Below are 26,647 nucleotides of genomic sequence, written 5' to 3'. Positions count from 1 at the left end.
TTCTGAGATAGGTGATTTTGAAAGTAAATTTGGGGGGAATTTTTTTTTTTTTTTTTTTTTTTTTTGAGACAGTCTCGCTCTGTCGCCCAGGCTGGAGTGCAATGGCGCGATCTCGGCTCACTGCAAGCTCCGCCTCCTGGGTTCACGCCATTCTCCTGCCTCAGCCTCCCGAGTAGCTGGGACTACAGGCGCCCGCCACCTCGCCCGGCTAGTTTTTTGTATTTTTAGTGGAGACGGGGTTTCACCGTGGTCTCGATCTCCTGACCTTGTGATCCGCCTGCCTCGGCCTCCCAAAGTGCTGGGATTACAGGCGCGAGCCACCACACCCGGCCGGGGGGATTTTTATACCTAAAAATATTTCTATTATGGTCTCACATTTCAGTGAGAATTAGTTGAGTCCCTCAAAACTGGAAGATTATTCTCCACTGTTTTCTACTAATTCTGCTTCTTTATCTGTATCCTCCACCCAACCCCCTTTTCTGGTAGCATTTAGAATTTTCTAATCCTTGGCAATATAAAATATGGTAATATTGCTTTTATTTGGTTCTCTATTAATTGTTTTTGTTTTTCTGTCAGAACAAGACCTTTTATGAATATATAGTGAAGTGTGGCTGTCTAAAAGGATGAAGATCCTGAGGAACTAATTAGAAGCTCTGTTTGTTGTAGAGGCTTGTTGACAGCTAGGCCTCACTTAATGTGACCAAACTCGATTGTTATATTGGGGAATTCCCAAATATGAATACCTATAGGTATTTTCTTTTGAGCTGCTTAGTTTCTCCAAAAACCTCCTGTTTCCTGTTTAGTACATATAAGCCAGTGTTCTAGGAGTTCAGGGAAGGAAAAGTGTGTTTGTGTGAGGAGCTCATCATCAGTATGAAGATTTTCACTGAATCCTGTTTTCAGCCTCACTTCTCCCCACAGCAGGACCTCTTTTTCCCTAAGCCGGAATCTGTCTTTTAACCTCTCCAGAGAGTAAACATCTTCTGAAAGAAGAGCAGAAGCGTATTTGATGGACTTCATGGACTGTAGAAGGATTTCTGGTTTTCTAATAACTTCCTTAAAAGAATTTTACATAATCTTGAGTCTCTATCCTTGAGTCTCCATCCCTGCCTATGGGTTTATGGTGCTTAAAGTTTTTAACCCTACCTGCTTATCTCTTTTTTGCTCTAATAATATAAGTCAGTTACTACTGGTTCATGTACTTTCTAGCTTATAAAAATTCAGTAAACCACTTGTTTCCAGTATTTTCATTTTTAAAAACATTTTGGCCTGATGAATTGATGCCATTCTTGATCCTTTACAACTATTAATGTAGGATTTTATAAGCAGTGGGGAGAAATGCATACATTCAATTTAATATAACCAGAACTTACTCATTATTTTGTAGAACCTCCATTAAACATTACACATATAATGCAATTTCAGTGCATTATACGTTGAAAATCATAAATCATCTTGTTATGAAACAGTCTTTCACACACCGTTTAACGGCTCTTGATCTGAGGTCCTACGTGGTGTCACTGATTGCTAGCTAACCCTTAAGTTTCAATTTTAATATCAGCATTCTAATGATATTTCCAGTAATTGATGCTAAAGGTTATCTAGTGTTATTTTGTTGTTGCTGTTTTAATTTTTAGGATAAATTGGAAACAAACATTATAATGAAGAGCAACCAGTTTTCCATAATTGTTGAAACATCACAGGTTAGATTGATGGATTTGAGAAGTAAAACATGTCTTGATATGATTAAGACCTTTTTTTTTTTTTTTTTTTGAGACAGAGTCTCACTCTGTCGCACAGGCTGCAGTGCAGTGGCACGATCTCAGCTCACTGAAAGCTCTGCCTCCCGGGCTTATGCCATTCTCCTGCCTCAGCCCCCTGAGTAGCTGGGACTACAGGCGCCCGCCACCTCGCCCAGCTAGTTTTTTGTATTTTTTTAGTAGAGACGGGGTTTCACCGTGTTAGCCAGGATGGTCTCGATCTCCTGACCTCGTAATCCACCTGTCTCGGCCTCCCAAAGTGCTGGGAGCCACCGCGCCCAGCCAAGACCTGTCTTTAAAATGTGTGCACAATGAAAAAAAATTGTAGACAAATATGTGTCTTTAGTTCCTTTTTTAAAAATTTCTAAAAGTAACATAAAATATTTAGAATAAGTTAAATCCACATCTTATAAATTAAATCTAATGCTGCATTAGGAAGAAGAGATGGTATCAGCAGACCAGACACTTCAACAGTTTCTGAAATATTATAGGCGTGAGCCACTGCACCCTGTCCCATAAATTTTAGTAACTAATGAATTCATAAGAAAAATAAGAGGAAGAAAGAAGGAAACAATGACATATGGGCAAAAATTCTGAGAAAGTGTTCAATAAAGGGAAAGCCAGAATGACCATATAAGAGGAAATACATTTTTAAAAGACTATTTAATATAATTTTAAGGTGTTTATTTCCTTATCATTAAACTATTTAATAGACATGTTTAGGGAACAGACAGGAAATTTGATAAATGACTCTTAAAGTACCTTTAAGATCTGAGATTATTATTCTAGGATTCTTCTTTCTGAATAGCATTCTGTTTGCTATACTATTTTAAGCTACTAGAGATTCCCTTACAATAATACATAGGGCATTTATAATATCCACCAAATTTGCATAGTGCTAACAAGAAAATATGGAATCTATAAAATAAAATATTATCATGTATGACTCCAGATTATATGGAGACCTGTGCATTCTTCATTTTTATATGAAAGGAAATCCAATATGGAAATAGGGACAGTTACAATTCTCAGGAGTGAATACAATCTTAAACGACATAAGAATCAACTATAATGGCGGTGAAAGAAGGGACTTTTTGAGTCAAGAAAATAGTTTGTGGGCACTCTCTATGGTTGAAGTATAGTATACATTGGTATAACCTGAAAGTATCTGTAGTGGAGGCTTTTTCTTGTGTTTGGAATCTAAGATAAATTATTTTTAAGAGAGGCACAATATCTTCCTTATAGTATCTCCCCAATCTCATATCGGCAGAATTTGAATACTTCCTGTAACTTAAGGTATGAACCCGATTGTACATTCTTAGAGATTTTTCCATACCAGATACCCAACTTTGTATAACTGTGATCCTAGTTCCATATGTTCTGTAGCAAGTTTCTCTTTGCAAAAATTATGGCCTAACCAAATTTATTTACAAAGTTATGAGACTGTTGACACAAGAGCCCTGAATACCCCATGAAAGAAAACTAGGAACTCTACCAAAATGCAAAATCGTTTCTATCTATATCATAAAACATGGTTTGACTGATATCATTTTTAATAGGTACCTGAGTTGATTGCAGTGTGTACACTACAGAGTGAAAGCGAGTGATAGAGATCATTCCATCTGAGGAAATAATAAAATCTATTCCTGATCTACATTCCACATGGCCCAATGGCAAGAAAGTCATTTGCTGATGGTCATATGTAATAAATATAAGTAGTGTTTGGGATATTGACTTTCAAGAACCATTTCTAAAAGTATGCTTATTTGCAAAGTTATGAGACTACTGACAGAAGAACCACTGGTCTACAGATAATGGTAGGAAGTGAAATGATAAGAGAAGATATGAAATCACACAGAAGAAAACAGTGGACTAAAATAAAATAAGGTCAAGATCAGAAATTTGCAAACGACCAACTTTAAACAAAAAAAGGAATATAATATGCTAAAAGAGACTGAGTAACATCGTGAGATTTCAATCAAAGAGAAAGGGAAGATTGGTATTTTGAAGGAAAGGAAGTAAGAACGTAGAGAGATGAATATAATTGAATAACCATTATGTGACAGATATCATGATAAGGAAGAGAAAATTCATAGATTAATTACTGTGATATCAAATATCACAGGGAAGTTTAATAGAAGTAGAAATGAAAGGGACTGTTTGTTTTGGTAAATAAGAGGTGTTTTTTATACATAATGAGATCAATATTATATCATCAACTAATATTTCTGCCAGGTGTTGTTTTGTATATTGCCATACTGCCCTTGAGAGACTCACTTTTATTGGGAAATGGGATCAATAAGCAGAAATACCTTTGTAATAAGTAAATTTAATAATAAGTAACTTTGAAACTATGGAAATAAAATATCAGGTACCTATGTTTCAATAATTAGGAATATTTGCAAGCATCCTTGATTTGTTATTTCTATTATTCTCATCGTCCATAATGATCATTATGTATGCCCATTTTAGTCATCTAAATATATTTGTCATTTGTCCACTCGTTTTCACACTCAGTCTATTTTCACTACTTATCTGTGCTACTACAGTGTCCTCTAAACCAGTCTCTTTTTATTCAAATTGTCTCAACATAATAAAATCTCCGGAGAGGTGCCAAAATAATATTTCTAAAACAAATCTAATTGTATCACACACTTAATTAAAATTATTCAGTAGTTCTTTACAGGCGTCAGACTAAGTACCAAAACACACAAAGCTTTTTATCACCCTGTCTTGCTGGCTTCATGCAATCATGGAAATCTGATCAGCTCTATACTATAACATCTGTTGCATATTGGTATGATTGAGTGGGCTCTGTGTTCCCACTCAAATCTCATGTGGAATTGTGATCCCAAGTATTGAAGGAGGGGCCTGGTGGGAAGTGATTGAATCATAGGACTTGATTGGATCATGGTGGGACGTCCCCCTTGCTGATCTCTTGGTAGATTTCTCAGGCAATCTGGTTGTTTGAAAGTGTGTAGCACTTTCCCCTTCACTTTCTCTCTCTCCTGCTCCACCATGGTAAGATGTGTTTTCTTCCATTTCGCCTTCCACCATGATTGGAAGTTTCCTCAGGCCTTCCAGCCATGCTTCCTGTACAGCAGGTAGAACTGTGAGTCAATTAAACCTTTTTTTCCCCTAAATTAACCAATCTCAGGTAGTTCTTTACAGCAGTGTGAGAACAGACTAACACACACATTCTTTTAATTTCTGTACATTTTTGCCTGCTCTATCTTCTTTAGTTAGCTGCCTTTTAGTTCTGTTTGCTTATGTTTTAAAATAATGCTGAACATATAACAGTGCATGATTGTTGATGAATTCAATATATGAGTACATAAAAACCTCTAGAAATGTTTACTTTTGTTTATGTGGCAACATAAATAGTAAATAAGTTATTTAAAATCATGTTACTGAAAACATAAAATGCATTGAATAAAGACTGAAAAAGTAAAATACTTTATAAGCATAGCTTCATAATAATTTTCATAGTTTATTTTCCTCCACATCATTTTTAACTTTAAATACATGCCTTATCAATTCTTTACAGAATCTTTGAAGTGGGAAAAAATGAGAGACAATATCCTTTTGAAACCATATTGCCCCTGGACACGGTTTTTAAACTATTGATCCAACAAAGGACTAATGTCCACATTCTTTAAGAAACTTAAACAAATCAACAGGAAAAATTTTCCATTAAAAACTGGGCAAAGGGCATGAATAGACGCTTTTTAATAGAAGACATATAAGCAGCTAACAAACATAAAAAACTGATCAACATCACTAATCATTAGAGATACAAATCAAAACCACAATGAGATACCATCTCACATGAGTCAGAAACGCTATTATTAAAAAGTCAAAAAATAACAGGTATTGGTAAGGCTGTAGAGAATGCGTAGACACTGTTGGTGGCAAAAGAATGCAAATTTACTCAGCCTCTATGGAAAGCAGTGTGGAAATTTCTCAAAGAACTCAAAGCAGAATTACCATTTGACCCAGCAATCTCATTATTGCATATACATCCAAGAAAAATGAATTGTTCTACCAAAAATACACCTATACTCATATGCTTATCATAGTATTATTCACAATAGCAAAGACATGGAATCAATCCAGGTGCCTGTCAATGGTGGATTGAATAAAGAAAATATGGTACATATACACCATGGAATACTATGCAGCCACAAAAAATAATGAAATCTTGCCGTTTGCAACAACATGAATGTAGCTGGAGGCAATCATCCTAAGTGAATTAACCTGGAGGCAGAAAACCAAATACTGTGTGTTCTCACTTATAAGTGAAAGCTAACCACTGGGCACACACGAACACAAAGATGGGAACAATAGATACTGAAGACTCCAAAAGGGGGAAAAGAAGAAGGGGGGCTCAGGTTGAAAAGCTACCTATCAGGGTCCATCTTTACTACTTGGGTAATGAGATCATTAAAAGCTCAAATTTCAGCATCACTCAAGATACCCACGTGGCAAACCAGCACATGTACCTTGTGAATCTAAAATAAAAACTAAAAATAATTTTTAAAAGATTCTTATTCAGAGTCCAGTCAGCAGATTAATTTAGCTGAAATATCTCAAAAGACTATGGCATACAAGTCTGTCCCTGGAGAAAATTTTGGAACTGCGATAGAAACTCCAAATAAGAAAAAAAGGTACTTCCTAAGATTTTTCTATCCACATTACTATGACTTCCAAATAACTAAGGAATAGAGCAGCTCTGAACTGCTTTGCCTAGAATGTAACAGGCATTCTGTCTTCATCCTCTAAACTCACTATCTTTTTTCAGTATTCTAAACTGATAGTTTGAAAGGCAAAAGGTCACACTCAGTCCCATATGTTCCTCCCATCCCCTCATGTCGTCTCATCATATAAAGAATACTTAAATGCTGTTTAGTTTTTACATCCATAGTTATAGCCTGACATAAATACATTTTTTAAAAGAAATATAAACAATTCCCACTGATTATGTTAGTGGCTGCAAATCTTAGATAAACAACTTTATTAGTTCTTACAACTTTCCCGGTTAATAGTCTAAGATAGATGTCTCATGACAGGGTTTGATATATTATCAGAAACAGGTGATTTTCAAGTATGACCACCTTCCAGAATGTTTATTGAATATCTTCTAATTTTTTAAGTGTTAAGGAAGAAAATGACAATATAGATGATTGCAATGAAATAAATATCAACTTAAAATATATAACTTAAAATATATTGTAGTGCAATCTCTATGGAAAATAGTATAGTGGTTTCTAAAAATATTAAAAATCAAATTGTGATTCAGCAATTCCACTTCTGACTGTATTTCCAAAATAATGAAAAGCAGGGTCTTGAATAGATATTTCCACACCCATTTATTTCACAGCAACGGTACTCATATTAACCATATGATGGAAACAAGCCAAGTGTCCATCATCAGCTGAATGAATCCACAAAATGAATTTGCATTCATCAGATGAATGAATCCAAATGTCCATTATCAGATGAATGAATCCACAAAATACACAATGTAATATTACTCAGTCTTAAAAGGGAAATAAATCATGTCACCTAATTAACATGTATAAAACTTGAGGATACTAGGCTAAGTTAAATAAAAACAATCACAAAAAGACAAATATGGAATAATTCTACTTATGTGAGGTATCTAAATAGTGAAATTCATAGAAACAGAAAGTAGAATAGTGTTTACCAGGGACTGCAGGGATGGGGAAATGGGGAATTGTTGCTTTGTTGGTATAGAGTTTCAATTTTGCTAGATAAAAAGTTCTGAGGATCTGCTACACAACATTGTGAATATACTGAACACTATTGAATTGCACACTTAAAGATGGCTAAGATAGTAAATTTTATATTATGTGTTTTTACCACAATTAAAAATTTAAAATACTTATAATGTACATAGAAATGTATAAACAGAAGAATCCACAAATTATAAAATGTAAGAGTTGAATAGGAACTCAAGTAGCATTTAATCCAACATTTGTTATTCTCACTCATTGTAAAACTATCACAGAGGATGAAATGTGCTTTACAGAAGAGCATATAGCTATTTAGTGGATAAATTAGGTCCAAAATCAGATCTCTTGATGTGGTGCAGAGCTCCCTATACCTCATTAAGATGACATTTCCTTATTTTCAGTATTTTTTAATATTTAAACCAAACAAGCCATATGTAACTTTCCACTTGAAATAGATTTTAGGCATATTAAATACAATTTATTTTATGTAATATTTTTGTTTCTTATCTGAGAAATCTTTATAAAATATCTTTACCCATTTTTCTACCATTTCAGTGTAACGTGAAAAGCAGTTATTTTTGCTGTAGTAATTTTGCAAAATAACTCATTGCTTCCTTGGACATGTTTGTTCTAAGTTAATTATTTCTATTCCTTTGGCATAATTCATAAGAAAGCGAACTTCATCATGTCAGGTATTTACCTACTGAAGCTCATTTCCCTCCCTTCTGACTACAACAGAGATAATTCAACACTGGCAATTTAAAATTCATACTGCAGGGAAAAGGAAAGGGGCAAAATTCCTCCTTATGAAAAAAAATCACAATAAATCACACAAAATAAAATTGCTGAGAACTACAGGAGTTAGTTGGGTTCGGGTTTGCAACATCTGTTGTTGTTAACAACAAGTCTTTAGCTCCAGGCTAATCAAAGATTAAATAAAATAAATCTTAAAATTTTATTACATATTTCTTATATGTTACATATGCATGTATAATTTCAGGATCATATGCAATTATATTTATAATATATAACTATAATTATATAATTATATTTCCATGGTATTGTATATTTATATATTTTTATAATTATAAGTTTAATTATATAATAATATTTATGTTATGCCACCTGCCTGTTAACTACTTAAATGTTATCTTCTACTCAATTAGCTCATCCAGTCATAAACTGGCAGCACCTTAGATGCTAGGAAGTAGGAAATGTACTGAATGGAGGTTAGGTGTAAAGAATAGTACAGAAATTTCTTCTTGCCTTACATTTCAAAGCCCTTTATTTTAAAAGAATTAATCCCAGCACTTTGGGAGGCCGAGACGGGCGGATCACGAGGTCAGGAGATCGAGACCATCCTGGCTAACACGGTGAAACCCCGTCTCTACTAAAAAATACAAAAAAAAACTAGCCGGGCGAGGTGGCGGGCGCCTGTAGTCCCAGCTACTCAGGAGGCTGAGACAGGAGAATGGCCCGAACCCGGGAGGCGGAGCTTGCAGTGAGCTGAGATCCGGCCACTGCACTCCAGCCTGGGCGACAGAGCGAGACTCCGTCTCAAAAAAAAAAAAAAAAAAAAAAAAAGAAAAAAAAAAGAATTAAATAAATAAAATTTTATTTCTCAATTGAACATTATGTATACTATTAAGATATTTTCACTCAGTGGGAACTTTTGCTTCCTTCCTTTTTCTTTCCTTTTGTTCTCCTTTCTTTTTTTCTTATTTACATAATAAGAGAAGAAAGGACAGTGTAGAAATAAGAAGCTAAGTGGAAGATGCTATTGCTTTTGAGAAACTTACATGTATCACAAGAGATCCCTGCAGATGGAATTAATGCCAGGCTCAGGCGGAGCCAGTAAAGTTGCATTTGGGCTACTCCTAGAGCCTGAAGAGACTAGGACCTTTACTGGAATTAAATGTGGCCTTTAACAGGTTAGTACTTATTAAAAGGATGTGGCCTCATTAGGAAATAGTTGAACTTTTATAATTAAATAATTGAAATTTAGCTCTGATTTTATGAGAAAAATACTTTCAGAATTATGGTGTTGGTTGCATATTTTAATAAGAAACTTGATTTGTATCTTCATAAAACAGGGAAATTTCACAAAAGTTATAATGTTTTATAGATCCCAGGGTGGACTGGAAAAGTTGGGATAGTAGAGTGTGAATCTGTATTAGAAAATAAGGTTGAGAACAGGGAGAGGAGAGAAAATGAGCACAAAATAATAAAATAGTACAATTTTTTAATAAGTGCCTCCAAATTGTTTGGTCACCTTTTAAAGAATGTCCGAACAAAAAACTATCTCAGAATCTTTCTATGTTGACTGCTTTGCTTCACAGAGCACTAGCACTCACAATATTTATTCTCCAAAACTCACTTCTCAAGTTTAACACAATTTACAAATGCGAAATTTCATAGCTCTCAAAGTCTATCACTAGTGTCATTCACAGGAATTTCCCAATTGTGATTCTCTCCTTGGAAATCAGTCTTCCACCATGGCTGAGAGAATATATTTTCTCCATAAATTGCAAGTCTATTTTGTTTTCTCCTTCTTCACTTAAGTTCAGAGTTTTAAAACCTGGTCTCTCTTCCACTATTAGTGGGAAAAAGGTATTTTTACAATATAATAATCCTCGTAGGTTTGCATGTCACCCTCAGTAGTGATAGTATATTACATTATTAAACATATACATTAACAACTAGGACTGCAAGCATCTATGTACATATAATTGTTGTTTAATTGATTACTTTTCCAGGTTCAGGACTTGCCAAATATTAACGAGTAGAAGCCAGGCTTATATTTATAAAGCTAAAATGGTTCACAGATATATAGGTGCAGCTCCTCTTGTCAGGACAAATTTAAAGTGTCCACTATAGAATATACTATATATATTTCACTATAATAATATTGTATGTAATGCTATACTATATATGGTATATATACACATATATATACACATACACACACAAATACAATCTCCGTAGACATTATTATATTTAACACTATTCCTGATAAATAGGGTAAATCATCTTGAAGACCATTTCAAATAGGTGGTCAACAAGTTAAATAGAAAAAGAAATGAAATAAAAAACAGTTGTAAGGCAATAGGTTCAAAAGAGCATATTATTTTATAGTCAGTCACAAAACATATTTTAAAAATCAATATGATCTGTGGTGACTCAGCTAAAATTCACTGAAAGCAACTGAAAAGGAATAAAATTAGTTAAAACTGAAGAAATAAAAAGACTGCATTTTAGGAAAGACTACGTGTTCTAAGTTTATGTGCCTATGTCTAGTTAAAATGGGTAATAATGAGGTTAAGATATTTTTTTAAAAATTTCGATCTCACATGAAATCATTCAATCTGATTATATGAATTGAAATCATATATGAAAGTATGATTATATGAATTACAGTAAAATGGTTATAATCTCATAAAACTATAGGGTTTGTACAGACGATGAATTTATTTTCCTGTGAAAATAATTTATTTATTTAAAAAACAACTTTGCCAGACATTTTCCAAAAGCAAGAAGGAAATTTAATCTCTGGCATGTGGCTCTGGGTAGAACCAACAGCTTCTAGTACTGAGGTCAGAAGTAGGAGCCATGCGGACAGGGAGTGGTGGGTATGTTCTATACTTAGACTTTGCCTAGAGGCATTCTTAGTCTCAGGTGCAAAGATTTTCTCTTCAGTTTGTCTAGCTCTCCCCGAGTTCTATGAATTGGACTACATGCATTCCCTCTTGATATAGTTCCCATTTTCTGAATTGCTCTTTCTACTGTCTATCCTCTTCCTATTTAATCCCTTATATTTGTCTGTCTTCCAAACTAGATAATGCCATTGATTTTAAGGTTATATATATATTTTTATTACATGCATGACTTGCTGGAAGAGTGCTTTTTTCCAATTCAAAAGTAAACTCCTTGAGACCAGGTACTATGTTGGCTTTGTTCTCAATTGTATCCTTCACGGATAACATATAGAAGTTTGCTAGCATGTAAGACATTTAGTTAATATTTGTTGAAAGGATAAATGAAACCACTCTAGTGGTTGGGGCTTTACAGTAACTTACTGAAGGCTCAAGATTTACAAGGCAGGTGGAGAAACAGATACCCAGGAAGGAATAGAGATAATTGATTTTCCATCATTCCATCTTCAGCTTGAGAATCCACCTAAATTGCAAGAGAATCTCAGTTGCAACAGAATGGTGTATGAATTCAGTCTAATTAAATGTTTTGTAAGACAAAAGTCATAAGAAAAGCATTTGATATGTGGTTAAAAATCAAAGGCTCATGGCTAATTGTTCAAAGGCTTAGGGAATCTGAGGAAGCTAAATATTGCCATTCTAAGTATGCTTTCTCTAGATATGTCGTAGTTTCATTTAAAATGTAAAAAGGAAATCAGTAACTGATACACAGTAGTGATTCCTTGAAGAAAATCAATTAAAAATAAATTTGTTAAAGTAAATCTTAGACTAAATGTATTAAATTCTAACAGGCTTAAATACACTGGTAGCATTTTGATAAATAACTGACTTCCCATTTTCCCTCTTCAGATGACAAAAATCCTTAAACATACACATATTTTTTGATAGAGAAATTTGATCCATAGTGATATCTATGGTGAATATTAAAGCTAATGAATAGAAAGGTTATATGAACTCCCAGGCTTGACTCTAACTTAACACAATTTCTGAGTCAAAACAAGAAAACTAAGAAAATAAAATAATGTGAGTTCTTTTATTTAAAATAAAAGAGGATGCAGTTGTTGAGAGATAAAAAGCCAAAATAAGAAAGCATTCATAATTGCAGAAATATTCTAATCATATTCCTATTAACTTAAAAAGGTACGCATCTGAGATTACTGTTTATAAAATAAATACTGTTCCATGTAAATAATACCAATCCCATAACTTGAGTTGCTCTCATTGGACACAATTTGAATGTGATTTTACAAAAGTGAGGACAAAATTTATTTTTTGAAGGTTTAGAACTGTTTTTACAAATATTTCCATGAAAGGCGTACCTAATAAGGAAATGCAGACAGTTGGGATTTGCACTCTTTATTACCCTCTTCACACAGGTGCATTTTCTCACGGCAGTGACTCAGGTCAAATAATATTGCAAAATATTATACAAAAAGAAGACTCACTTGATATAATTTTTCTCATTCATTTAGAAAGCATTGACAGGTGCTCACCAAGGTCCAGATGCTGATAATACAGAGATGAAAGAGCAAGACCTAAAGGCATGTGAAAGTATGATTATATGAATTACAGTAAAATGGTTATAATCTCATACAACTATAGGGTTTGTACAGACCATGAATTTATTTTCCTCTGAAAATAATGGTCACCAACGCTACTTTGTTTCAAATCCAATTCTCCTTTTTTAAGAAATCCCTTTCAATTAAGTAATGTACTAAAACATTAAAACAATATGGTCTTTGGATTTTCAATACACAGCACAGTAGAAAAGCTATGAAACTGTGTTGATACCGATGATATCTGTATTAGAGTGCAGTATATAGTTTATGCCTAGTATTCTTAGAAATCTCACCCTCCCTTTCTCTCTCCCGCCCACACTATATAATACTTATCTCTATATCTTCATCTCTGTCTATTTTCATTTCTATGTCTTTATTCTTTCCTTTAGTGAAAAGTAGGGAAAGCTGTGGGATAGGGTCTGTTCCACAAGAGGCCAGGTAAAAAGATACCTGGTTGGTCATAGCATATGAAAGCATGGGATTGCACATAGTCACAACAGTCCTTGAATCTGAATCAATCCATTAAAAATATACCCATATTTAAATTACAAGAATAATTCCCTCTGAAAGGAGGTCTTTATCACTTAGAGTTTTTAACCACCTAGTTTCCAGAAACACTACCATTGCTCCATCTGTCCCCTGTCAGGAAGTATGAGAGATAGGCTGTGGGAGACCTTTGGTTCTCATTGCTTGGGAACTGAGGAGGTAGGGTTTCATGAGTTAGAGATCAGCCACAAATCATCTTGCAGTCTGGCCCTTGTGTATTCTTTCATGGGTCCTGCGGGGAGGAAAAAACAATAATAAAAAATTAAAAAAAAAAAAAAACAAAACAGAATAGTGAAAGCACAAGTCATCAGCACATTAGTGTTGGCAACTTCAGTGGTGCTATGCTTTATTTCATGTGTCTGCTTATCTGAGCTCATGGATGTGCCCAGATAATGGGTATTTGGGAGTATGTTTGTGAGGATATTTCTGGAAGAGATTAGCATTTGAATTGATAGATTAAGTAAAGATTGCCCTCACCAATATGAATGGGCATCATCCAATCTATTGAGAGCCCAGATAGAAGAAAAGACAGAGAAAGGTCAAATTTGCTTCTTTTGAGCTAGAACATCCATCTTCATCTGTCCTGACACAGGTGATCTTGGTTCTCAGGCCTTTGAACTGAATTATACTACTAGCTTTCCTGGTTCTCCAGCTTGCAGAGGGCAGACCATGGAACTTAGCTTCCATCATCACATGAGTGAATTCTTAGAATGAATCTCTTTTTCTCTGTACATACACACATACTTTTTAGAAAGCAAGGAATCCACTTTATTATTTAATATTTATTTTTAATGAACATATAATTGTACATATTTATGGGGTACACAGTGATATTTTGATATGTGTAGTGTATAGTGATATCAGGATAATTAGAACATACATCATCTTGAATATTTATCATTGATTTATGTTGGGAGCATTGAATATCCTCCTTCCAGCTGTTTCAAACCATATATATTATTAACTATAGTCATCCTACAATGCTATAGAACACTAGAACTTATTCTTCCTATCTAGCTGTAATTTTGCATCCTTTAACAAATCTCTCCCTATGCCCCCAGTCCCCATCCTTCTCAACCTCTAGTATCTCCTGTTTTACTTCTTACTTCCATGAGATGAAAGTTTTTAGCTTCTGCATATAAATGAAAACACGCAGTGTTTAACTTTCTGTTCCTAGCTTATCTCACTTCACCTATTGCCCCCAGTTCCATCGATGTGGCTATGAATGACAGGATTTCCTTCTTTTTTATGGCTGAATGTATATATTCTGTATTTTCTTTATCTGTTTATCTGTTGTTGAATACTCAGGTTGCTTCTATATCTTGGTTATTGTGAATAGTGCCTTCTTCACTAAGTTTAATCATTTCTAGCTGTTGAATTAAAGTGAGAGACATGCAGCTCTTACTTTCATTTGAACAGGTAGAAGCCATTGTAGGGTTATTAGTTGGCCTAGTTTCAATATTGTTAAGTTTCAGTGAATAGGGTTGCATGAGGAGAGCGAGAAAGACAGGAAACACTGCTAGGTGGAGCTATCAGAGCACACACATTCATCAATTAAGTTCACCTTCATATATGGATGCAGTTCATGGCACCACAATATAATTACAATAGGAACATCAAAGATCACTAATCACAGATCACCATAAGATATATAACAGTAATGAAAAACTTGAAATATTGAAATAATTACCAAAATGTTATACAGACATGAGGTGAGTACATGGGGTTGGAGGAATGGCACTGATAGACTTTTGATGCAGGGGTGCCACAATTCTTCAATTTGTAAAAAGCGCAATGTCTGTGAAGCACAAAAAAGCAAAGTGCAATAAAAGGAAGCATGCCTCTGTGTGTGTGTGTGTCCTATTGGTTCTCTTCCTCTGGATAACCCTGACTAATACAAATGGAGACAGGAGGTGGAGCCTTAGGCATGGACATAGGAGCCCTGGGTGTCAGGCATCAGACCCTCCCTCCACACATGCATTGACGAGCATGGACAACACAACTGCCACATTGGTCATGGCAGCTACAACGCATCCCCCCAGAAGGGGAGGAAAATGGAAGGAGTTCTAAAATTATGAAGAGGTCTACTCTAGGGAATGAATGTGAAGCAGTTCTGGGTACTCTAAAAATTTCTTAGAAATTATATGAAGAGGAAGTAATGCAGTCATTTCCGTAAAATGAGAAGATGAGCCAGAAAAATAATGCTTTGAAAATTTTTTGAAAAAGTTTTCCTCAACATAGTCTTGACTGAAATGTATGGATAACACTTCATATTTACTTCAGCGGTACATCAAAAATCAGTGACTTAATATTTAATCTCAAAAACAAGAATAATTTTAGATAAGCAGTTTAGGATCTGTATTATTGCATGATGAGTAAACAGCTTTTACCCTGTTTTTTTTCCCTTTTACACATCAAACATTTCAACAAATCTGTTACCCTGAACACACAAAGGGCAAGGTTAGAAATATGGATTTAGTTTGTCCCAGAGCAAGGCAATGAGTTCCTAAGCAATGGAGGACTCCTTCTCATTAATGGAGAAGGGAATACAAGAGTGAAGTGAAATATGAGAGATAGCATTTGGTAAGGACACAAAATTCTTTTCTCATATGGCATTTTACTTTAAAGGATATACTGGTCTGGGATAGCCAAGACTGGCACTCCAGGGTCACTGATTGATAGGAGTCTGTGCCACACTAATTACATAATTTGAGTATCATATATAAATATAGCTAATACATGGAATATGTATAATTTTATAAAGATAATAAAGTTATGAATAATGATGATCAAGGGCTTTTAAAAATAATGACTGGAATAAATATGAAGAAATGGACAGTTACTGATAAGAACAAAATAAAGTAGCAGAAGTCAATAAAATTTCAAGGAAAATTGGTAAACTGGATAAAGAGCAAATGATAATAAAGAATGGAAATAATTCATACGCTCTGTTAGGAAGGCATCAGTAATGTTTGGTAATTAAAAACTGAAAAACTTTTTAACGTATTTACTCTTTTTAATGTATTTACTCTCAAAAATTCAATTATTTTTTAATGTGTTTACTCTCAGAGGTCATCTTAGACTTGTGCATTGTGTATTGGTTGTATCAGCCAAGATAACCTACAGTAGAGCAAACTCTAGATGGCACATGAACTTCTAAAAGCACTCAGTCAAGTAGGTCTGCCAATACACCTCTTATCGGCTTTACATTTTAAATTGTTTAGGCAGTCCACAGCTTTGAAACGCCTAAGAGTTTAATTACCAATATACATATGCTGAGTAAAAGCACTACAACTGTTAACTTTCACTGGCTTCTTCTTTTCTCATTGTGTGAACGTCTTTCCATCTTTCCCAACTTTCAACTAGAAATGACCACCCTTTTTTCTTTGAGTCCCCATATTCCTACTTCAATCACAATTTATATGGCATGTCTTGGATAAATTTAATTACATGATGGGCTCTATCAACAGTCTACACGCTATTTGGAGATAGAAAAATATATTATTCATTTTTGTGTCCTAAGATTCTAACACAGGAGTTAGGACATAATACTCATTGCGAATGAATGTTTATTGAAAACTAATAGGGTTACATTGCTCTTGATATGGCAGAAGAGATGCAGCAGAGCCTCCCCTCCTGGTTATTCATCAATATCCATTCTTCTTTTCTTTCATGGCAATAGGCCATGAAAGAGAAACCCTGAGCTGTTGCTAGGAATATATTTTCCACCATTCCTGATGGCTGGATTTGGCCACATGCAGTGCTCAGTATGATTTCTGTCTCTTTCACTTACAAGGGAACTGCTGCAACACTTGACATTCTCTGTCATCCTCATCATGCCAGCTGGAAACCTGATCTGCCCATTACTCATCCTCAACCTAAGTAAATGATACCCTAGGTAATGGCAGAGCAACAAAAAGCCGGGAAACTGAGTCTCTGACGATCACTGGAACAGAGATGTGCACACTCCCCCACCCCAACCTGGAATCTTCATTCACATTCTTGGAATGAAGGAGAGAATAAATATCCTTGTTCTCTTAGCCAGGGTGTTTTGTGTCACTTTGTTACAATATATTCATATTTATTCTAATTACTAATATACATATTCTGAGTAAAAGCACCAAGCACAAAATACCTAAATATATTTCTAAGACATGTTTCAAGAAATTTTTAAATTAATACCTGAGCTGGCAAATTATGAGAACACATAAATAAATTGAAGACTAAAGCCAGCAGTTTCATTAGGGATATGTGTAAATCCCTAGCAGCCTAGCACTTTGATTTTTAGGAACCACATTTATGACATAGGAGACAGGACACACCAGGCAACAATTTAGATTATAAAAAGCCAATACCCTATGAAGAGTGAAGTAAAGAAAAATAAAAATGGTTCCAAAAAAGAAAGACATTTTTCCCGTCTTTTCTAGTCTAGATTCCAGATTTATGAAATAAAACCAGATGCCCCTCCCAAATGTTTAACTACACATTTGCATTTCATTGAGATTCTCATATGGGTAAGATCTGTTAAAGCTCAAACTGAAAGGTAATTTAATCAATTAATCTCAGGTTGATAATATATGCTCATGTACCTGGAAAAAGAAATACACATTTTGTTTGATGGAATCCACATTGAATGCAGGCTTCTAAAAATTCCTGTAGATAAACTGTCAATGACCCTGAGCTCAAAGAATCAGAACACATATGAGAAGAATCAGAGCAACACATATCACATATATTATATCAGCTATAGAATATAAAATATTGATACATATTACATTTTAAAATAACAACTGAAATTAGACAATGAGTGCATTGGGTAAACAGCAAGTTAGAGACATCTGAAGAATAAACTAAAACAGAATTGATGAGAATATTCAGAATGCAGACAAGATAAATGAAGAGATGGAATATGTGAAAAAGAGAATAAGACACATAAAGGACTGTGGAAAATGTGCAAATTACATTTAAATGAATTTCAGGAGGAAGTGGAGACATCAGGGAAGGAGTGATGTTTAAAAAATAGAAAAATGTTTCAGAATTGATGAAATAAATTAATCCTCAGATTTGAAAATAACTATCAAACATAATGAGTAAAAATAAAGCTGCATCCAGGTTGATCAAACTGAAACCGCAGTGCTCCAAACACAAAGTAAAACAAAAAATAAAAGTATATTTCATCTATTTAGAAATGATAGCTAATGTCTTTATATCACCAGTGTAAACCAGAAGATAGTAGGATAAATATCCTCAGAGTAGTAAGATTGTCAACTTAGAATTCTTTAGTCTGCTGCATTAACATTCAATAATAAGTATGAAATAAAGATATACTCAGATAAAGAGTAGGTTTTTACCCACAGATGTAAAGAATAACTTTGGGAAGAATGAAGGCTTCATACACAAGAAAAAATGGTGAACTCTAAGAATGGTAGGCCATGTGAAACAATATATAGATATAATGACTATATGAGGTAATTATAATATTGTCTAATTTGTGTTTTTAAAAAGACGGTTCTAATGTACTCCACAAATAATAATAATATAATAAGGAGAGGGCAACTGAATTTAAACCTTCAAAGATAATTTTTGACTACAGCAAAAGATGAAAATATGGAAAAAGTTTAGTTATTGTTTTGTTAAATATGTGCATTAAAATTCACAGAGTAGCTATAAAGTATAGAAACAGTGTAAAACTTGCATAGAATGTTTTGGAAAATGGATTGATGAAAAATCAATCCGAAAGAAAGCAAGACATTTTAAAACAGTAAACACTGGGACAATGAGGATACAAAATAAAATGCTATACACATGTAATCAATTTTAAAAACTAAATGATCATGCTCGCTTCGGCAGCACATATACTAAAATTGGAACGATACAGAGAAGATTAGCATGGCCCCTGTGCAAGGATGACACGCAAATTCGTGAAGCGTTCCATATTTTTAGACATTTCTCAAAAGAAGACATTCATACAGCCAACAGACACATGAAAAAATGCTCATCATCACTGGCCATCAGAGAAATGCAAATCAAAACCACAATGAGATACCATCTCACACCAGTTAGAATGGCGATCATTCAAAAGTCAGGAAACAACAGGTGCTGGAGAGGATGTGGAGAAATAGGAACACTTTTACACTGTTGGTGGGATTGTAAACTAGTTCAACCATTATGGAAAACAGTATGGCGATTCCTCAAGGATCTAGAACTAGATGTACCATATGACCCAGCCATCCCATAACTGGGGATATACCCAAAGGATTATAAATCATGCTGCTATAAAGACACATGCACACGTATGTTTATTGCGGCACTATTCACAATAGCAAAGACTTGGAATCAACCCAAATGTCCATCAGTGACAGAATGGATTAAGAAAATGTGGCACATATACACCATGGAATACTATGCAGCCATCAAAAAGGATGAGTTTGTGTCCTTTGTAGGAACATGGATGCAGCTGGAAACCATCATTCTTAGCAAACTATCACAAGAACAGAAAACCAAACACCGCATGTTCTCACTCATAGGTGGGAACTGAACAATGAGATCACTTGGACTCGGGAAGGGGAACATCACACACTGGGGCCTATCATGGGGAGGGGGGAGGGGGGAGGGATTGCATTGGGAGTTATACCTGATGTAAATGACGAGTTGATGGGTGCTGACGAGTTGATGGGTGCAGCACAGCAACATGGCACAAGTATACATATGTAACAAACCTGCACATTATGCACATGTACCCTAGAACTTAAAGTATAATAATAATAATAAATAAATAAATTAAAAAAAAAAAAAACTAAATGATCAAAAATGCCCTCCCGAGGCTCCAAGATGGCCGAATATGAACAGCTCCGGTCTACATGAGATAGACACAAGCTCCAGTCCCACCGTGATTGACACAGAAGAGGGGTGATTTCTTCATCTCCAACTGAGGTACCTGGTTCATCTCATTGGGACTGGTTTTGACAGTGGGTGCAGCCCACTGTCAATTTTGGGGGATGCCAAAATTGTGGAATTTTGGGGGATGCCACCTTTCTTAGAAACTGATTATTCTCTTCATATTGACTATCATGTTCCCTGTCTTGAAAAGTTAAGCTGAAATCTTATACATGAAAAACAACATTAACAGCAACAAAGCAAACCTGAAATTATAACTTTGAATATCTATAAGAGAAGGAAACGTTAAGAATATACAGAAACATAAATCCTTCTTGGAAAACACTGCTTTTGACAATTCAAGGGAGGAATTATCTTGCAAAATAAAATTTTAAAGTGACATTTTAAAGGAGTTCTCCTGATAGAACTTTGCTTCTGTTTTATAGCTGGTTAATTGTAGCTTCGGTGGACAGTTTGGCATTTAGAATTGAAGGTAGGTTAGCTCATGAAATCAATTACATCCACAGCCATGTTTTTAATGTACAATTTTACTCTGGTAAGTGTGCTATCAAAAACATGTGGGCCTCCGTGTCTATTATACACAGTTACTGCTAAGAATGCAGGGACTCAATGAGATGTTTTCTCTTTCACACACTGGAAATATACATAATGCAGTACTAATACCCTTTGTTTGCACCACAATTTTCAAACTTAACTATCGTGACAGAAAATAAGCTACTAAATTGACATATTATGTGTTTAATTTTGTATTGAGTGTTTAAAACATGGTTACATTGAAAAAATTGACAATTTTGAAGATTTTTAGATAAAACAATTTATCAGAAATGCTTATATATGTTTATTTTTCTGTGAATAATACTGGGAACTAACCTTATTCTTTTGCTTCTGTTCCATACTCAACAAAGATTTATTAGATTACCTTAAAATGACAGAAATAAAATTATATACTACATATCTACATACTACCCACGGTAATATCTACTTACTTACCCATGGTACAGGTATCTTGTGGGAGTTTGCTTTAGTTTGAATAGTATATTAATACAAAAATAAAAGTCATAATTTACTTGTTAATTCAAATATGTGAAGAATTGGAGGAAAGAAGATAAAAAAATTGAAACCATTATTGTATTGATATGAACCTAAATACCTCTTTCCTTTGACATTTACTCATTAAGCATTTAATGTATCAGTTGCTATGAAAATTACAGCAATTGATAATACATAGCCCTTGGCCTTAATATACTTTCTAATGTGAGCCAGAGAAGAAAATGAAAATAAATAAATGTATAAAATAAGCACAAGGAACTATATCAACGTTGTTTGAAGTAGTAAACCTAATGTGGTAAGACCTGTGGTTATCTGATTTCAGCTGAGTGAAAATCAGGGCTGTACAAAACTGTTGAAGACTATAAATTCAAGTACAACATCTTACGCAATTATCCATGTACATTAAAGCACCATTATAATACTCCTACTGGTTTGTTTAAAATAAGCATTTATGATTATATTTTGGTGAATATATTTGAACAGATTTGGAAAATATGACGTGTACAAATACATACAATTTTAATTGCAACATCATAAGTATTTAACAGTACACTGTCTTTCTTAGAGGCCTTGCTCCGATGCCTATAGGCCTTTTTACCATTACTATACACAGTTTTGTGTCTAAAACTCTCTCTTGTTATTAAATTTTGAAAATTTCTTATCTCCCCATGCAGTGTAGTATTTTTACACATGCCTTATGTGCTAGAGTGAAGAAAGCATCTGGTAAAGTATAAGTACATAGCTTCCTTCACATGCACATGCATGTGTTTATATATGGGGGGATATATACATGGGCACATGCATACATACATGACATTATATATGTGTTCTATATATCCATAAATACATATTTAAAAAACTTTTACCAGAATCTAGGCTTTCCTATACATAACATCATGTCACCTTCAAACACAGACCATTTGACCTCCTCTCTTCCCATTTGGATGTCCTTTATTTCTTTCTCTTGCCTAATTGTTCTGGCTAGGACTTCATTGCTGTGTTGAATAAGAGTAGCGAGAGTGGGCACCCTTGTCTTGCCTCAGTTCTTAGAGGAAAAGCTTTCAGTTTTTCCCCATTCAGTATGATACGAGTTGTGGGTTTGTCATATATGGCCTTTATTGTGTTGAAGTACTTTCCATTCATACCTAATTTATTGAGAGTTTTTATCATAAAGGGATGTTGAATTTTATCAAACGCTTTTTCTGCATCTACTAAGATTATCATATTACATTTTGTCCTTAATTTTCTTGAAGTGATGTATCACGTTTATTAATTTGTCCATGTTGAACCATTCTTGCATTCTTGAGTTAAATCCCACTTGATCATGATGTGTTATTTTTGATGTATTGTTTTATTCAGCTTACTGGTATTTTGTTAAGGATATTTGCATCTACGTTCATCGGGATATTGGCCTGTAGTTTCATTTTTATGTTAGTTCCTTCTCTGGTTTTGGTATCAAGGCTGGCTAGCCTTGTAGATAAGTTAGGAAGAGCTCCCTCTGCTTCAAATTTTTTGAATAATTTGAGAAGAATTGGTATTAAGAACTTTTAAACGATTCATTAGAATCCAGCGGTAAAGCTATCCAGTCCAGGAATTTTCCTTTCTTTTCTTTTATTCTTCACCTTTTACTTTAAGTTCAGGGGTACTGTACAGAATGTGTAGGTTTGCTACATAGGCAAATGTGTGCCATGGTGGTTTGCTGCACAGATCATCCCATTATCCATGTATTAAGCCCAGCATCCATTAGCTATTCTTCCTTATGCTCTCACTCCCCCAGCACCCAACAGACCCCAGAGGGTGTTGTTCCCCCCATGTGTCCACATGTTCTCTTTATTCAGCTCCCACTTATAAGTGAGAATATGAGGTGTTTGGGTTTCTGTTCCTGTGTTAGTTTTCTGAGGATAATGGCATCCAACTCCATCCATGTTCCTGCAAAGGACATGTTCTCATTACTTTTTATGGCTGCATAGTGTTTCACAGTGTTTATGTACCACATTTTCTTTATCTAGTCTATCATTGATGAGCATTTGGGTTGGTTCCATGTCTTGCTATTGTGAAGAGTGCTGCAGGGAACATACATGTGCTTGTTTCTTTATAATGGAATAATCTTTATACCTTTGGGTATATACCCAGTAATGGGGTTGCTGGGTCAAATAATTTTGGTCTTAGATCTTTAGGAATCATCACTCTCTTCCACAATGGTTGAACTAATTTACACTCCCACCAACAGTGTAAAAGTGTTCCTTTTTCTTCATAACCTTGCCAGCATGTGTTGTTTCTGGACGTTTTAATAACTGTCATTCTGACTGGCATGAGATGGTATCTCATTGTGGGTTTGATTTGCATTTCTCTAAAGATCAGTGATGTTGAGCTTTTTTTTTTCATATGTTTGTTGGCTGCATGAATGTTTTCTTTTTGAGAAGTGTCTGTTTATGGCCTTTGTCATTGGGTTGTTTTTTTCTTGTGCATTTGTTTAATTTCCTTGTAGACTCTGGATATTAGACCTTTGTCAGATGGATAGATTGCAAAAATTCTCTCCCACTTGGTAGGTTGTCTGTTCACTCTTCACTCTGGTGATAGTTCATTTTGCTGTGCACAAGCTCTTTAGTTTAATTAGATCCCATTTCTCAAATTTTTCTTTTGTTGCAATTGCTTTTGATGTTTTCCTCATGAAATCTTTGCCCAGGCCTATGTCCTGAAACGTATTGCCTAGATTTTTTTTCTAGGGTATTTATAGTTTCGGGTTTTACATTTAAGTCTTTAATCCACCCTGAGTTAGTTTTTGTATATGGTATAAGAACCAGTTTAAATTTTCTGCATATGGTTAGTGAGTTGTCCCAGCACCATTTATTAAATGGGAAATCCTTTCCCTATTGCTCGTTTTTGTCAGGTTTGTTGCAGATCAGATGGCTGTAGATGTGCAGTCTTATTTCTGAGTTCTCTATTATGTTCCATTGGTCTATGTGTCTGTTTTTGTACTAGTACCATGCTGTTTTGGTTACTGTAGCTTTGTGGTATAGTTTGAACTCATGTAGTGTAATGCCTCTAGCTTTGTTCTTTTTACTTAGGTTTGTCTTGGCTATTTGGGCTGTTTTTTTGTTTCATATGAATTTATTTATTTTTCTAATTCTGTGAAGAATGTCAATGGTAGTTTAATGGGAATAGCATTGACTCTGTAAATTACTTTGAGCAGTATGGCCATTTTCATGATATTGATTCTTCCTGTCCATGAGGATGAACAGTCCTGCAATTTTCTTTGTTGAGAGACTTCGTATTACTAATTCAGTCTCATTACTTCTTATGGGTCTCTTTACGTTTTCTACTTCTTCTTGGTTAAATCTAGGTAGATTGTATGTGTACAGGAATTTGTTTCCTCTAGGTTTTCACATTTATTTGTGTATGCTGTTCATGGTAGTCTCTAACATTTGTAATTTTGTTGTGACACCGTTTTTTCATTTCTGATTTTAATTATTTGGGGTTTTTCTTTTTTTCTTAGGTAGTCTAAAAAACTATTTGTTAATATTATCTTTAAAAAATCAAATTTTTGTTCTGTTAATCGTCTGCACATTTCTAGTCTCAATTTCATTTATTTCTGCTCTGATCTTATTTCTTTCCTCCTACTAATTTTGTGTTTGGTTTGTTTTTGTTGTTCTGGTTCTTTGAGGTGTATTGTTATGCTGTTTATTTGAAATTTTTCTAGTTTTTTGACATGAGGAAATGCTTTAGGGCATTGCTCAGGTAAAAGGTTTTATAAAAAAGGCCTCAAAAGTATGGTCAACAAAAGCAAAAAAAAAAAAACCAAAAAGGATTATATAAAACTAAAAAGCTTCTGCACAACAACGGGAACAATCAACAGAGTGAAAAGGCAACCTACAAAATGGAAGAAAAGATTTGCAAACTGTTTATCCAACAGGGGATTAATATCCAGACTACACAAGAAATTCAAACATCTCAACAGCAAAAATCAAACAATTTGATTAAAAAATGGACAAATAATTTGAACACACTGTTCTCAGAAGAAGACATAGAAATGCCCCAAAATATATATTTTTAAAATGCTCAACATCACTAATCACCAGGAAAATGCAAATCAAAATCACAATGAGGTATCATTTCATCCCAATTAAGATAGTTATTATCAAATAAAGACAAAAAAATAATAAATGCTAGCAAGGATGCAGAGAAAAGGAAACTCTTATACATTGTTGGTGTGAACGTAAACCAGCACAGCAGCTGTGGAGAACAGTATGGGGGTTCCTCATAAAACTATAAATGCAGCTATCATATGATTCAGCAATCCCACTCCTGGGCATTTATCCAGAGAAAAAGAAATGAGTATTGGAAAGACATCTTAACCTCCATGTTTATTGCATCACTATTCACTATAGCCCAGATATGAAATTAACGTAAATGTCCAACAACAGATAAATGGATGAAGTATATGTGGTATGTACATGTTCTTTATACTCATATTGTTATGAGTATGTACATTATACTCATTCATAAAAAATAATGAAAATAATGAAATCTTGTCATTTGTGGCAAGTAGGCAGAACTAGAGGTCCTCATGTTAAATGAAATAAGCGAGGAGTAGAGAGTTAAATATTGCAGGTTTTCACTCAGATACAGAAGGTAAAAATAGTTGATCTCACAGAAGTAAAAATTTGAACAGAGGATACTAGAGGCTGGGAAGGATAGGGAGAAGGAGAAAAGAGAGATTTGCTAAAGGATACAAAATTACAGTTAAGTAGGAGGAATAATTTTTAATGTTCTATAGCATTGTAGGATAACTATAGTTCACAATAACATATTGCATACTTTCAAATACCTGGGAGGATACTGAATATACCCAATGCAAAGAAATGATAAATGTTTAAGATGATTAATATGCAAATTACCCTGACCTGATCATTGTATCAGAGTATTACTGTGTACTCTGTAATACATATAATTATTATATGTAAACTAAACAAATGAAAGAAAAAAATAGTATCAGAGTTCTTAATATACATGCATATGGTGCGGAAGGGAGGAATAGAAGCAAGAAATACTGAGGGGTTCAAAGTATTTCCCTATCTTGTTTTTTCTTTTGTTTGTTTTTCAGACGATGTCTTGCTGTGTCACCCAGCCTGGAGTGCAATGGCGGGCAATCTCGGCTCACCGCAATCCCCACCTTCCGGGTTCAAGCATTTCTCCTGCCTCGGCCTCCCGAATAGCTGGGATTACAGACTCCCGCCACCACGCACAGCTAATTTTTGTATTTTTAGTAGAGACAGGGTTTCACCATGTTGACAAGGCTGGCCTCAAACTCCTGACCTGAGGTGATCAGCCTTCCTCGGCCTCCCAAAGTGCTGGGATTATAGACATGA

At 34.6% G+C, this 26,647-nt stretch overlaps 1 non-coding gene across 1 annotated transcript; it reads left to right on the top strand.

Annotated features, from left to right (window-relative positions):
- The first annotated feature begins 19,165 nt into the window (after positions 1 to 19,165).
- LOC123568223 (U6 spliceosomal RNA) lies at positions 19,166 to 19,272 on the top strand. The gene has a single exon (XR_006691426.2). It is a non-coding gene; the product is annotated as a U6 spliceosomal RNA (small nuclear RNA).
- The last annotated feature ends 7,375 nt before the right edge of the window (positions 19,273 to 26,647 follow it).

This window comes from Macaca fascicularis, chromosome 12, assembly GCF_037993035.2.
Source record: "Macaca fascicularis isolate 582-1 chromosome 12, T2T-MFA8v1.1".
Classification (NCBI taxonomy): domain Eukaryota; kingdom Metazoa; phylum Chordata; class Mammalia; order Primates; family Cercopithecidae; genus Macaca; species Macaca fascicularis.
The sequence above is the reverse complement of the archived record's forward strand: the minus strand, read 5'-3'. Positions and strand labels throughout refer to the sequence as shown.